Below are 12,988 nucleotides of genomic sequence, written 5' to 3' on the forward strand. Positions count from 1 at the left end.
TCAGTAAACGGGCATAATAATAGTGACCAACTCATATTAAAATATTTAAAGTATTTTATCTCTCTTGTGGTATTTTACCACTCGACTCAGGTCTAGTAAAGACCCGAGAAGACCTTCAGTTTACTTAGACTCAGTACATTAAAATACTTACAAGCTTAATTCACTGCAATCATTGAATTAACGGTATATCTGATGATAAGCAATAGAATCCTTGCCGCGGTTCAAGTGCAGGGTAAAACCTTTGGCTGGTTGCTGTGCTGCTGGGGAAAGTCACACAGCCATTCTCAGTAGCTTCACTCCAAAGTTGTAGTAAAATCAAAATGGACACTCAATATTATCATGACACCCTCTGCGTTTTTCTAGAGAGATCATTTTTCACTCCTGGGAATAAATTTTGTATAATATCTATCTCCATAAGATTACCAAACCATTCCTTCTACCTCCCCTCTCAACTATGAAGTTGCTCACATGACACTGTGAGAAAAAGAAATTGACAAAGACAAACTACATCAGTTCCCTATTACCAACTGGTAGTCTCCCTCTACTCAGCTTTACTTTCTTAATCTGAATACAAAGAAGGAGTTGTCCCTTCTCCTATAGAAGGTCAGTTCCTGCACATCTAGGGCCAGTGCTCCATCCCTCTTGGCTCTATTTGGTTGCCCTATTTCTCCTGAACCATAAGCATCCATATTTCTGTTGAATCATTTCCATTAGCATATAGAAGTGTGCTAGTGCATTCTGTATTTAAAATTAAAAATAAAGAATTCTCTCTTTTCTTCATTTCTGTTTGGCTACCTCTATAATCGTCTGCCTCAGATTCACAGAAGGAGTCTCAAGAGTGATTTACCTTTGCACTATCCACTTCCTACTCAACCCACTCCAAGAGGCTTCTTCCTTGACCATCCCATCCATTCCTTTAAGTAACAAATGTACAGACCAAATCTATGCTAGGCTTGGGAGATGCAATAGTGAGTAAGAGAGAGAGCAATTCCTTCTTCACTACGCTTACATTGTCTAGCATTAAAAAGAATTAAGAAAAAACAAGTGACCACACTAATTATGAAAGATGCTAACAGGGCTTCCCTGGTGGCGCAGTGGTTGAGAGTCCGCCTGCCGATGCAGGGGACATGGGTTCGTGCCCCGGTCCGGGAGGATCCCACATGCCGCGGAGCGGCTAGGCCCGTGAGCCATGGCCGCTGAGCCTGCGTGTCCAGAGCCTGTTACTCCACAACAGGAGAGGCCACAGTGGTGAGGGGCCCGCGTACCGCAAAAAAAAAAAAAAAAAAAAAAAAAAAAAAAGATGCTAACAGGAATAAAACAGGTAATTACTTAGATAATAATTGAGGTTCATTTGGGTAAACCTGAAGGGCCTGTGAGGAAAGCTCATGGATCCTCATGGTGAGGAAAAGTGAGGTTCTTGGGTTAGGTTCTAGGTCTTTGTGGAAGAAATAAAGAGATAGGACAGATACTCTAGATAGTGTGGGTCTTTCTAAAAGCAGGAATTATTCATTTCACAGTTTAATGATGAATAGAACTTAGTCAAGAGTTGAGGAAAACGGTATTCAAGTTAGATCAAAGGAACGTTATGTCAAAGTCTGGTGCAGGAAAGTATGAAGTTTTCCAGAACTGAAAGAAAATCTGTAAGCCTGGATTGTGGTGAACAAGATGAGGAAGGACCCAAGCTGGGCATGGACCAGAACTTGAAAAGGACCAGAACTTGAAAAATCCAGAAGACCACTGTCAGTAGTTTGGAAATTCATTTCTTACACAAAGATTATGACTGAAGGCTGTGTAGCAATTAATAGCATTTTTTTGTTGGAGACAGTCTTGAAATACTGCTTATGTGAAAAGTGAGAGGCCAACTAGCAGATTATTCTGATGGGCCTGGAGGGAGACAATGGTGGTCTAGCTAGTAATTAATCCTCCCTAGTAATTATGCTCCATCTTAGCCAACTGGACACCCTACAGAGCCCTCACCCCAAATGGCCTATTTTGGTGCCTGAGATTTTCTAATAGTAGAAACTGAAACCCAACTCTATTCTTTCATTATTATTGGATTTCATAGAACTCAAGAGTTGTGGCCCTATGCGACTGCGAGTTATTATTTTCATTGAGTTCCCAAAATATTTATTTAGTTATGGTGCTAGACATTCTTAGATATAACTTTGCAAGTAAAACTTACAACTTCATGGAGTTGGAGGCCCTGAAAGCCTATTGACTTATCCAAAATCTCATATTCACTAGTAGACCCTATATTTTAAATGAGTTCTTTCTAGCTTCCGGGTAATAAGGAAATGATGAACTAGCCTTAAAATAATAATGTTACTTGAGTAGCACATGATGTATTAGTGTTTTCCTCATTGTGTTCAAATTTGCTTCCCTTTTCACCTTCAAATGTCCTCTAATCTTGAGTCAGGTGAGAGGATTTACATATGGAAACCCAGAGCATCTCATTGACTTTCCTTCCTAACTACTTCATATTCTATTGGAAGAAGCAAGAGAGGTAAAGTAATAGAATAAGGTATTTTAGTAACCTCTGGACAATTCTGGGAAATTGAAACACAGAGTCTGTGATCACACACATACACAAAAAATACCATATTTGGATAACGAAAATGTATCACGACAAGTCTGTAGAAAGTGACATCTTGAAAACTCACATTGTACCAAATGAAATCTTTCCTTCATGATGGCAAATGGATAGGTCCCACCTCAAATTTCTTTCTACTGTCCCAAAAAACAAGGTAGTCATTCTATTGCCTAAAATGAAAGAAATCATTCTAGGGAAACTTCAAGTGCTTTTAAATGAATAATCCTTTACATGTTTAGCCATATCTTCCTCAATGATGAGAAAAGGAGTGCCCTTTTAGTGTGACTAAGACTGTAGAAAACAGGTCCTGCTTATTTGATATTTCTGACAGAGAGAGTCTGGAGGTATTAATGTCATCAGAGCACATACTGTTGTTATAAAGTGGGATCCAAACACAGAGAGAGATGATTGATTGACTGATAAATGTGGGCATACTTTTATTAAATCATGAAAACAAGAGTCACAAGGCCAAATGACTGTATCATTCATCATAACTGTGAAACTGTAAAAGGAGGTGGGGATAGGAATATTTAACATAAACTGTTTCTGAAATGAAGGAGACGTTAAAATCAGGCTAATTTGGATTGTGTCTTAAACACATCATTTAGTTGATGTCTATCCCATTCCCTGCATGTGCTGTAGAACTCCTGCTGTCCGTCTCTAGTAACTTGGGAAACTTTGCACAAGATGTGGTATTTTTCCTGGAAACCCAGGAAAACCCAAGCTCCTTCACATACCAGCATGAAAACTGAAGCTCAGAAGAGGGAATTGACATGCTCAGAGCATCATTTTCCTCACACATTGTATTCATTCCTAGGATTACTATAAAAAATTGCCACAAACTCGAAGCCTTAAAATAACTAATTTATTCTCAGTTTTAGAGGCTAGGAGTTTAAAACTGAGATGTGGGCAGGACCACACTTCCTCAGAAAGCTCCAGAAAAGAACTCCTTCTGGTCCCTTCCAGCTTCTGGTAGCTCCTGCCACTCCTTGGCTCGTGGATGCTCTACTCTCTGCCTTCTTCATGTGACCTTCTCCCCTGTGACTCTGTGTCTGCTCCACTGTGTATAAGGACACCCTTCATCGGTTTCAAGGGCCACCCTAAATCTAAAGTGGTTTCATCTCAAGGTACTTAGCTAATTGCTTCTGCAAAGACACTATTTCCAAATAAGGTCATATTCTTAGGTTCTGAGTGGACGTGTATTTTGGGTGGGACACTATTTAACCTCCTATTTAACCATCTATAAATGGAGCTGGCAATGCCTAACTTGTAGGATCGTTATCATGACTGAATAACTGTCATGTAAAATATTTGGTACATTTTAAATGATCCATATTTTTTGTGTGCTTTTAGGGATACCAGTATAATTATCTTTATTCCTGGCCAAGATTGGTCTGGATATTCTCATTTTCTAAAATATATTTTCAAGGTCTGCTCTGTTTTAGGTGTTGAGTATACAAGTAAACTGCAGTATACAAATAGGAATGATTATAATTCCATCTACTAGACTGTGTGTTATAAATGCTTCCCAGAAGCATGGACATTGTGAAGAAGAGAGAGTGGTAATTTCTGGAAGAATGTGGCTGATAACTTTTCAGTAAGCCTTTGCAGGAAGGGTCACATGTTATTTTAAGTGGGTGGTGAACTAAACTAAGAAGTAACGCTGGGATGTAACTAATTGTCTCCAAAGTGAGGCTCTTGAGCACCATGTTTTTCTCTCTCTGACATTAAAATTGATAATTGGAAATGAATTTATTCTTTGAAATGAACACAGTTTAGGTAAGACAAGCACTCTATGAAAACAAAATTTTGAAGATTTTGAGCATTCTACCTTGCTAATGACAATAGTGAATCCTTATTGGAAATCAGTTTCAAAATATATACTCAAGAAATATTTAAGAGCTTGTGTTTTTTGACCCAGGAACTCCTTATTATTAAGAATAACTTTGGAAACTGTACTTGACTTTTTAAACCTTTTTACACAGATATATTTATTTATTTAATCTAGCAGTGTTTTTGACATTGGAATTGGGAAACAATGTAATGCTCAACAGTGGGATATTAGTAAAAGAAATTATGATATTCCCCTCAATTGAATACCGCATGGTCATTATAATTTGTATTTCAAAAGAGTGTAATAAAGTAGAAGAAAATACTGGGCTGAATGTCAATATTATGACATAGTGTGAGTGTGTTTCATGTTTGGTAATTGCAATCATTGTTGCTTTTGTTGTTGTCATCCATTTACAATGCTTGGTGTCAGTTTATGTATCTCTTGTTAAAATAAAATACAGTGTGTGTGTGTGTGAAAAAAATAGAAGAAAAGTTAACCTTTGATAATATGTATCTTAGATTGCCTGTTCCCAGAAACAGACCCTGAGATAAGGATTTGTCCCAGTTGTTTGTTTGAGAAATGATAACAGAGAGCACAGTAAGAGGTGCCAAGAACTGAGGTAGACAATAAGGAAGCCACTAAAAATAATGGTTGGTAAACAATTTGTCACTATGGGAAACTGGGTCTCAGTCCTACTGGAGACTTCTTAGAGATACACAAAGTATGCTTCAGAGTTGTTCCATCTGAGGGACCAGTCAGCTGCTGTCCATCTCTGCCCTCCAGCTCTGTCACTGGTGGAGGTCTCTTCTCAGGGGTATTAACTCTACAGCACTTATGGCACATTTGGTGCATGACATACATTCTAGAAGCTATAGACAGACCCAATTTCAGTGAAAAGCTCTGGGTTGGGCATGCATAAAAAGGTTATGACAGGCAGCATGTTCCACATCATAAGGGAAAAAAATACTGTTGCATTCAAATTCTGACAAAGACTTTTTGTAAAGCTTCACTAAGAACATGCCTTTTCTTGTATCAGAACCCTTAAACATAAGAGAATTTATGTGATGATATTTTGTAAATAATCACAACAGTAATGATTATTATTGTGAGAGTGGTTATTCATTACTCACTTACTGTCGGGGAACTATTATGATTTCTTTTTGTCCAGGTAATATTGCTAGGAGATAGTGGCACCACACTTCAACGTTAAGCAACCTGGTTTCAAGAAGATAATTTTAACGAATATGTTATACTATACAATCCTGCCATCGTGTAAGTAAGGAGAATTCCCGCAAATTAGAAAAATAGAGAAGCAACAAGAGTGTGTATATAATAGATCAATGAATGATACCCATGTAAGGAAACAGTGAAAGAAATGTAATGTGTTACAAAATACAAAATTTGCTTGCATGGTGGAAGTTATAGGGACTTTGCTTCCTTTCCTCCTTTTTGATTAATTGATAGGTCATGCGTTTGTCTATGAAAAAAACTGTTGACTCTTCAACTGGTGATGAGGAGAGGTGAAACAATCCCTGAAGACCTGAAAATGCTGAATCCTGATTCTGCAATTGAGCAGACTCGTAGTGTTCAGACTTTGTCAGTCTCCAGAGGACAGAGACAGACAAGATAAGTATTAGAGTTTCTGGGTGCCGTGTTCTTTGAGGGCATCTGCCTTTATAAGAAATATAGATTCTGGCTCAGGTGCAGTCATTATCACACTGTCCAACATCAAAAAGCCCCTCCTCTCTGCTCTGCCCCTGGCACCCCATTGATCCTGGACATCACTGGGTGCTCTTGGACTCTTCCCAGCATCTGCTCAGCCTCTGAGCCCCTCCAACCCTCACTTTGCTTCTACAGGTCACATTAAATCCAAATTATGGAATTCCTTTAGGCAGAACTTTTTCAAAGAGTTGAAGCCAAAATAAAAGTTAATGAATTCCGGCAAAGGCAAAAGACTTCTGGATAGATGTTTTACCCTTTTTATTCATTGAGCTCATGCAGTTTTTGTTTTCTCAATTTTCTCTTTGTGAAACTCTCTGTTTCACCAATGTTTCCAAAATTAATTTTGACCTTCCAGCAACATTTTAATATCACATGCCCCAGTAGATTCTCTTTGTTCAAAAATTATTCCATATATTCATTATTCTTTTTAGAAAATAACATTATCTTGCACAACATAAGTATTCATTATATGCTTAATTACACTGAGAACTGCACATAGAGACATTGGCCAGGTACAAGGAAAGCAGTGCTTGTCTATGGGGGAGCCGACCTGGATTCAGGAATGACCCTGTTATTTTTCACGGGTTCACTTCAGTGTGGGGCTGCTCCAAGCTGGAGTTCTGCTGTCATCAGAAGCTCAGTGAGTCACATACCTGAGTCTCATTTTCATGAATCTATAACATGATGGAGACTTTTAGAATTTTGTGAAGATTTGGGAATGGTATCGCTAGGGTGCATGAAAGGTGATGAGGAAAGGTGATGATCCAGAATATATAATGAGTGGTATTTATTATTATTAATAATAACATCTCCTCGACATGAGAAATGAAGTACTCTTCTCTATTCAGAATCATCCAAGTGCCTTGTCTTCAAGAAGTTTTGACTGGAGAAGAGGAGATGGCTTTCCTTCACCTTCAGGAATAAATCCAGCCTCCCCCACGGGCTTAATGAGGCACTGGGCAATCTGGTCCCAGGGCAGTTCTCTAAGCACGCTCCTGGTCCTGGTGGACTGAACGTCTGCTTCACTCATTGTGCTGCATGCTGTTCTGTACACATAGCAAACCCTTCCGCACTTCTTTGATTCTGCATTTGCTTTTCACTGCATTTGGACTGCTCTACATACCTCAAGGTCCCCATCCTTGTGTGTCTGACACCTTCTTAACTTCCCTGGGTCACCTCCACCCTCGTTCCCTCAGAAAGCCTTTTTCTGACTATACTATTGAGGTGTCTCTTCATTCCTGGGCACTCTGTTTCACGATGTCATGATCTCTTTATAACACTTGTCTCTATCTGAAATTCCCTTTCCAATTATTTCTTGATTTTTTTTTCTCTTTCTTCCAACTAAAAGGAAAGTTTCACAAAGACAGTGATCTTCCTGGTCTTCTTTCCCACTATATCTGCAGCTTTTTAAAAAAGTGGTTGTTGCTTGATCATAGTTGAATGGATGTGAATTGGATGAGGATAAATGGATGAATTAATGAAAATGACTGGTTTAAATGAACAGGTGTTTTGTTTTGTTTTGTTTTCCTATAGAAGTGGTGGGTATAAAAGATGGCTTCCAGAAGAAATAATTTTGGAGCTGGGCTTTGATAAATAAATGGTTGGAAAAAAGAAAAAAAAGGGTGGAAGACAGGGAATTGGGTACATAGAATATGAGCCCTGGGGACAAAGAACTCCCTTATATGGCTACCTTATGGTCATCAAAGACTGAAAATATCCAAAACTACTCCTCCTGCAGCCTCTCCTAACTCAGCAGATGCATGTTCTAATTCTCAGCCTATAAACCTTAGAGCCACCCTTGACTTCTTCTTTTTCTTACAGCCCATGTCCAGCTTATCAGGAAATCCAGTTGTCTTTATCTCAAAATACTTTCAGATATTGGCCATTCCAAACCACCCAGGCACCACTGATTTTCAGATTGCTGCAGTAGCCTTTTAACAAATCTGATCCTAGCCTTGCCATTTCTACAGTCTATTCTCCAGAGGGAAGCTGGATTGGGCTTTTAAAACGCAAATGGGACTTCCCTGGTGGTCCAGTGATTAAGACTCTGTGCTTCCACTGCATGGTGCATGGGTTCCATCCCTGGTCTGGGAACTAAGATCCTGCATGCTGTGTGGTGTGGCCAAAAAATAAAATAAAATAAAACGCAAGTCATCTCCTGTACTTCACATACCACCTCCTCCTCTGGCTCTCCGTTTACTCAGAGTAGAAGCCAAGTCCACAATCTCCCTCTTGGTCTGGCTGATCTCTCTACTTCCTTCCATCCTCTCGCTTTGCCTCGCTCTGCTCATTCCCACTGGTCTTGCTGTACCTCACCCACATCATGTATGCATTAACCTTACTCTTGCATCTTTCCTCAACCTGGAAATTTCTTCCCTCAAAACCTGTTTGGTGATTCTCTTACCTCTGAAACTTTTACTTTAATTGCATCTTCTCAATGAGGGGACACTATTTAATTCCATCATCTGTCCCTGCCAGTCCTGATACCCCAGGTCTGCTCCTGATCTTTCTTTTTTGTCTGGCACACATAGAACCTTCTAGAGCACCATATTTTTACTTATTTATAAAGTTTGTTGTTTATTGTCTATCTACCATCACTAGAATGTCAGTCCCATGTGGGCGGAGATGACCGTCTTTTGCTCAATTCATAATATGTCCTCAAATAATGAATGCGAGGTAACACTTAGTTCTATTTGGCCCACACACAGGAGAAACAGGTAAAGAAATTGACAGGCATGGCCAGAAAGGTAGCCTGGGGTCAACCGAAAGAAAGCCTTTAAATTCCAGGAAAGTGCTTTTGTCCTTTATTCTAGGCACACTGGGAAGTGATGGAAATTATTTAGAAAGAAAGTTGCATTGCTGCTGATGGCCCTCTTTAAAATGTGGTAGAAATTTTCTCCTGGACCTTTAACTTTCTTCCTCATAAATTTCATTGACTTAATACTTGTCTTCATACAGAGAAGAGAAATTGTTTTGATCAGGAGTAGATGGTGATTGTATTTCTGGCCCATGGCACACTTGGTCCATGCAAGGCCTCTGCTTGGTTATTTCCTTTATCCTCCATTTCCTCCTCATAGGAAAACATTCTAACAAGCTTGTGTATTCTCTTGGGAAGTGTGTAACGTTACATGCATGTTTAGTTACATAAGTAACATTGTGTTACAGGCCTTATGTGGTTAGTTTTGCACATCTCCCTGCATGTGGACACCTGGGTTGGTCCCCATTGCCCCAGTTAATGGTGTTACAAGCGTGAATGGAGAGGCCACCTTTATCAGGAATCACAGTATCGCTATGGAGAGACCCAGCTTTTCTCACTACTTCTCCTGAAGTCAGCTCAGGTCCAAGCTTCCTTCTCTTCAATTCGCTGTCGTTTAAGGACCTCCTGTGCCCATACGTAGAAAGACAAGATCACTCACCCTCATTCACTGAAACACCAGCAACAATAGCGACAACCACAGTTTGATAGAAATTCTTGTTGGCTCTTAGGGGGTACTAAAATTTTTAAAACATTCTTGTCATTTAAACCTGGCCTGAGTTACAGAATTGAAAGATGATTGATTTTCATGTATAATCATCATGCAACACTTTCAGACTCTGGAAGAGAGTGTAAATATTGAGAATTCAGTGACAGATATATTAAAATAATCAACTGGTTACCTTTAATGAATCACATGAATGAATGAATCTCAGGTTTTTAGTTATCTCCTGGCATGTACCCTTATCTGTATGTAATCATACTTAAATATTGATTAGGTACATTTTGTGGCTCTATGCTAAGTGCTATAGATGTGCAGCGAGCAAGACAACTGTGTAGTAATGACCCTTACTTTAGCTGTTGTCCCTCAGTCCCTAGAGGTGGAAGGTGTATGTATCGCTCTCTCCCTGTTCCTCTTCTCCGGCAGGACCCCTGTTCCATTGGAACCACTGAAAATGCTCCATGTTCTTTGGCAGGATTCCTTGTAGCTACAGCCTGGCCTGCCACTCAGTGCTACCCAGGGAATCTTGAGGAGGGGTAGTCAACATATTGAGCTTCTGGGTAAAAGGTTTCTCTCTGTCAATGTTGAACTTAACTTGGCCTTGTGATTCTGGAAAACAGTGATGGTTAAAGAAATGCCCCATTTTTATATTCTGGGAAACAGCTCACTGCAAAGATCCACCTTTCCTCGTATGATTTAGATGACTCAGGATGCTCCCTTGTCTACTCATGACAAGACCAGACACAGGTTCCCCATATTCCCATTCTTTGCCTCCTAAGTGAGTGGCTGAACTGCTTCAATCCACTGATCAATCTGGGCAAAGGACTTATGTCCTTGACTTGGCCACAATTTACTTGAGCTTCTCTCCTGCCACCAGGTCCTGAAACGTGGGGCTGAGCCCACACATGACCCCACTTTAACAGCCTTTCTTGAGAACAGGTGAGCCTTGGGTGAAACATTCTCTGATCTATGGTCCTCTCACACCATTCTAGCTCATCCCACCTCCCCGCACCCAATTCTTCATCTCTTTCCACCTTGTTTACCTCTGCCTATACAAAAAAAACCCTTTTCTGGCTGACCTTCATGGTGCTTGCACATCTCATGGTGTAAGTGCTTCTCCTATGGCAATATCCCCCTCCACTTAGTGCTATATTTTTGAATACAATCTCCCATTACCTAGGTCCAGAATTGTTTCTTACTTTTCATCTCCTTAAGAAAAACAGATATATTCAAGACAATCCTCGTCTCCTTTTTAGCTGGATGCTGTGTTTCTATGCGGGAGGACTAGAAATTGCTTTGGTCATCTTGACCCATGAGAAAACTCTGAAACTCTATGTCCTCTGAACTTCTTGTTATAACAGATAATAACTTCTTTATGGCTTAAGCCAATGAGAACTGGGCACTCTGCAGATAAAACCATACTCACGGGTACATGTAACCAAGGGGCTGAGTTGTGGTTTCAATACTCCAGCTGAGGGGAATTTTGAATGTTGGGTTTGTTTCTGGATTTGCCATAGAGACATTACAGTGATGAGGAAAGATAATAGATTTTAATGGTTTGTTGAATACCTAAAGTGAAATATATAGAGAGAAGCAGAGTCATTTTAGGGGATTATGACTATCCTATAATATAGTAGAGCAGGTTATAATTCTATATTTTCTCTTCTCCAGGTTGGTGACCTTTGATAGGCAGGTTCACTACACATCAGTGAGCATTTGCTCTGAGTCTCTGAGGTCTTCTGCCATGATGCTTGGCTCTGGGGATGCAGAGGAAACAAAGACACAGTCTTTATCCTCAAGGGGCTCATGGTTTATTAGGAGAGTTAGAATTCATAAAAAAAAACAATAGTAAATCAATGTGAAAACCATATTAATCAGTGTGCACAATTTATTGAGGGACAAATGCACTTTGTGGGTTTTATAGCAAAGACTTGTAATAATGAGACACATGAAGAATGCCAGCAGTTTGCCAGGCAAATGAGGATGAGATGGCCATTCCAAAAAAAAAGAAGAGAAAAAAGAAACAACATATACCAAATGCATGGATATACAAGCATGAGAAGACTGACCTGGCCAGACCATACAGTCAGTCCTTCATGGGTCTCACTCACAGTCTCTATCCCAGCCTGTAGATGAAGGTTGTCAAACGGGGCACCTGGGAACTCCAGTGATTCTGTGCGTTTCTCAGGTATTACCCTGTGAGGCCTGGGACTTACAGGAACTGTGGAGGGTTTTGATGAACAGGCAAAATCCAGTTACCCATTTTATTAGCTTTGTGACATTGGGTAAGTATCCTAACCTCTCTGTGGCTCAGTTTCTACATGTGTATAATGGGAGAAATGATCGTAACTCTATCACTGGGTTGTTGTAAAGGTAAATTGTATAAATATATATAAAGTTCTTAGAACAAAGCCTGGCATATAGTAAGTGCCATGTATCATCAATCAATGTTATGATGATCACACTTTAATCAAGGGATCATACTTTTTCCAGAACATTTTACCTATTTACATTGTAACTGAGTAGGATGCTGCTGAAACTTTTCTTCTTTTCCTTTTTCTTTTTTTTTTAAAATTTATTTTATGGTCTTTCCTGGTGGCGCAGTGGTTGAGAGTCCGCTTGCCAATGCATGGGACACGGGTTCATGCCCCGGTCCGGGAAGATCCCACATGCTGCAGAGTGGCTGGGTCCATGAGCCATGGTCACTAAGCCTGCGCTTCTGGATCCTGTGCTCCACAATGGGAGAGGCCACAACAGTGAGAAGCCCACATACAGCAAAAAATAAATAAATAAATAAATAAAATTAAAAAAATAAATTTATTTTATCAAAGTATAGTTGATTTACAATGTTGTGTTAATTACTGCTCTACAGCAAAGTGATTCAGTTATACATATATATACTTTTTTTCATATTATTTTCCATTATGGTTTATCACAGGATATTGAATATTGTTCCCCCCAAATCTTGTTTATAGAAAAACTTTAGCTTTCCCTGAGTTCCAAAGAGCAAATTTAATCAAAGAAATGAGAAAATTCAGAAACAAAGGAAAACAGTCAAGCAAGACAAAATACAAATAGCTTAGCCAAAAAACAGAAGTCAAGGACCTTTAGTTCCTCCTCAAGGAATATAGATACTATTCTGAGCCATATGCTTTGAGCTGTTTTGCAGATACTGAAACCCCCACCGAGTGGGAGAAGGTAACTGCATGCTGCCCACAAGCATGTAGACCCCAGACCAGTTGGAACCAGAAGGTTGATGATGTTGACTCCCAATTACCTCACCGCCAACCAATCAGAAGAATTCCACGAGCTGATCACGTACCCCACAACCCCTCTCCTTCACTCTGTCTTTTAAAACTTTTCACT

This window comes from Lagenorhynchus albirostris, chromosome 6 (assembly GCF_949774975.1).
Source record: "Lagenorhynchus albirostris chromosome 6, mLagAlb1.1, whole genome shotgun sequence".
NCBI classification, from domain to species: domain Eukaryota; kingdom Metazoa; phylum Chordata; class Mammalia; order Artiodactyla; family Delphinidae; genus Lagenorhynchus; species Lagenorhynchus albirostris.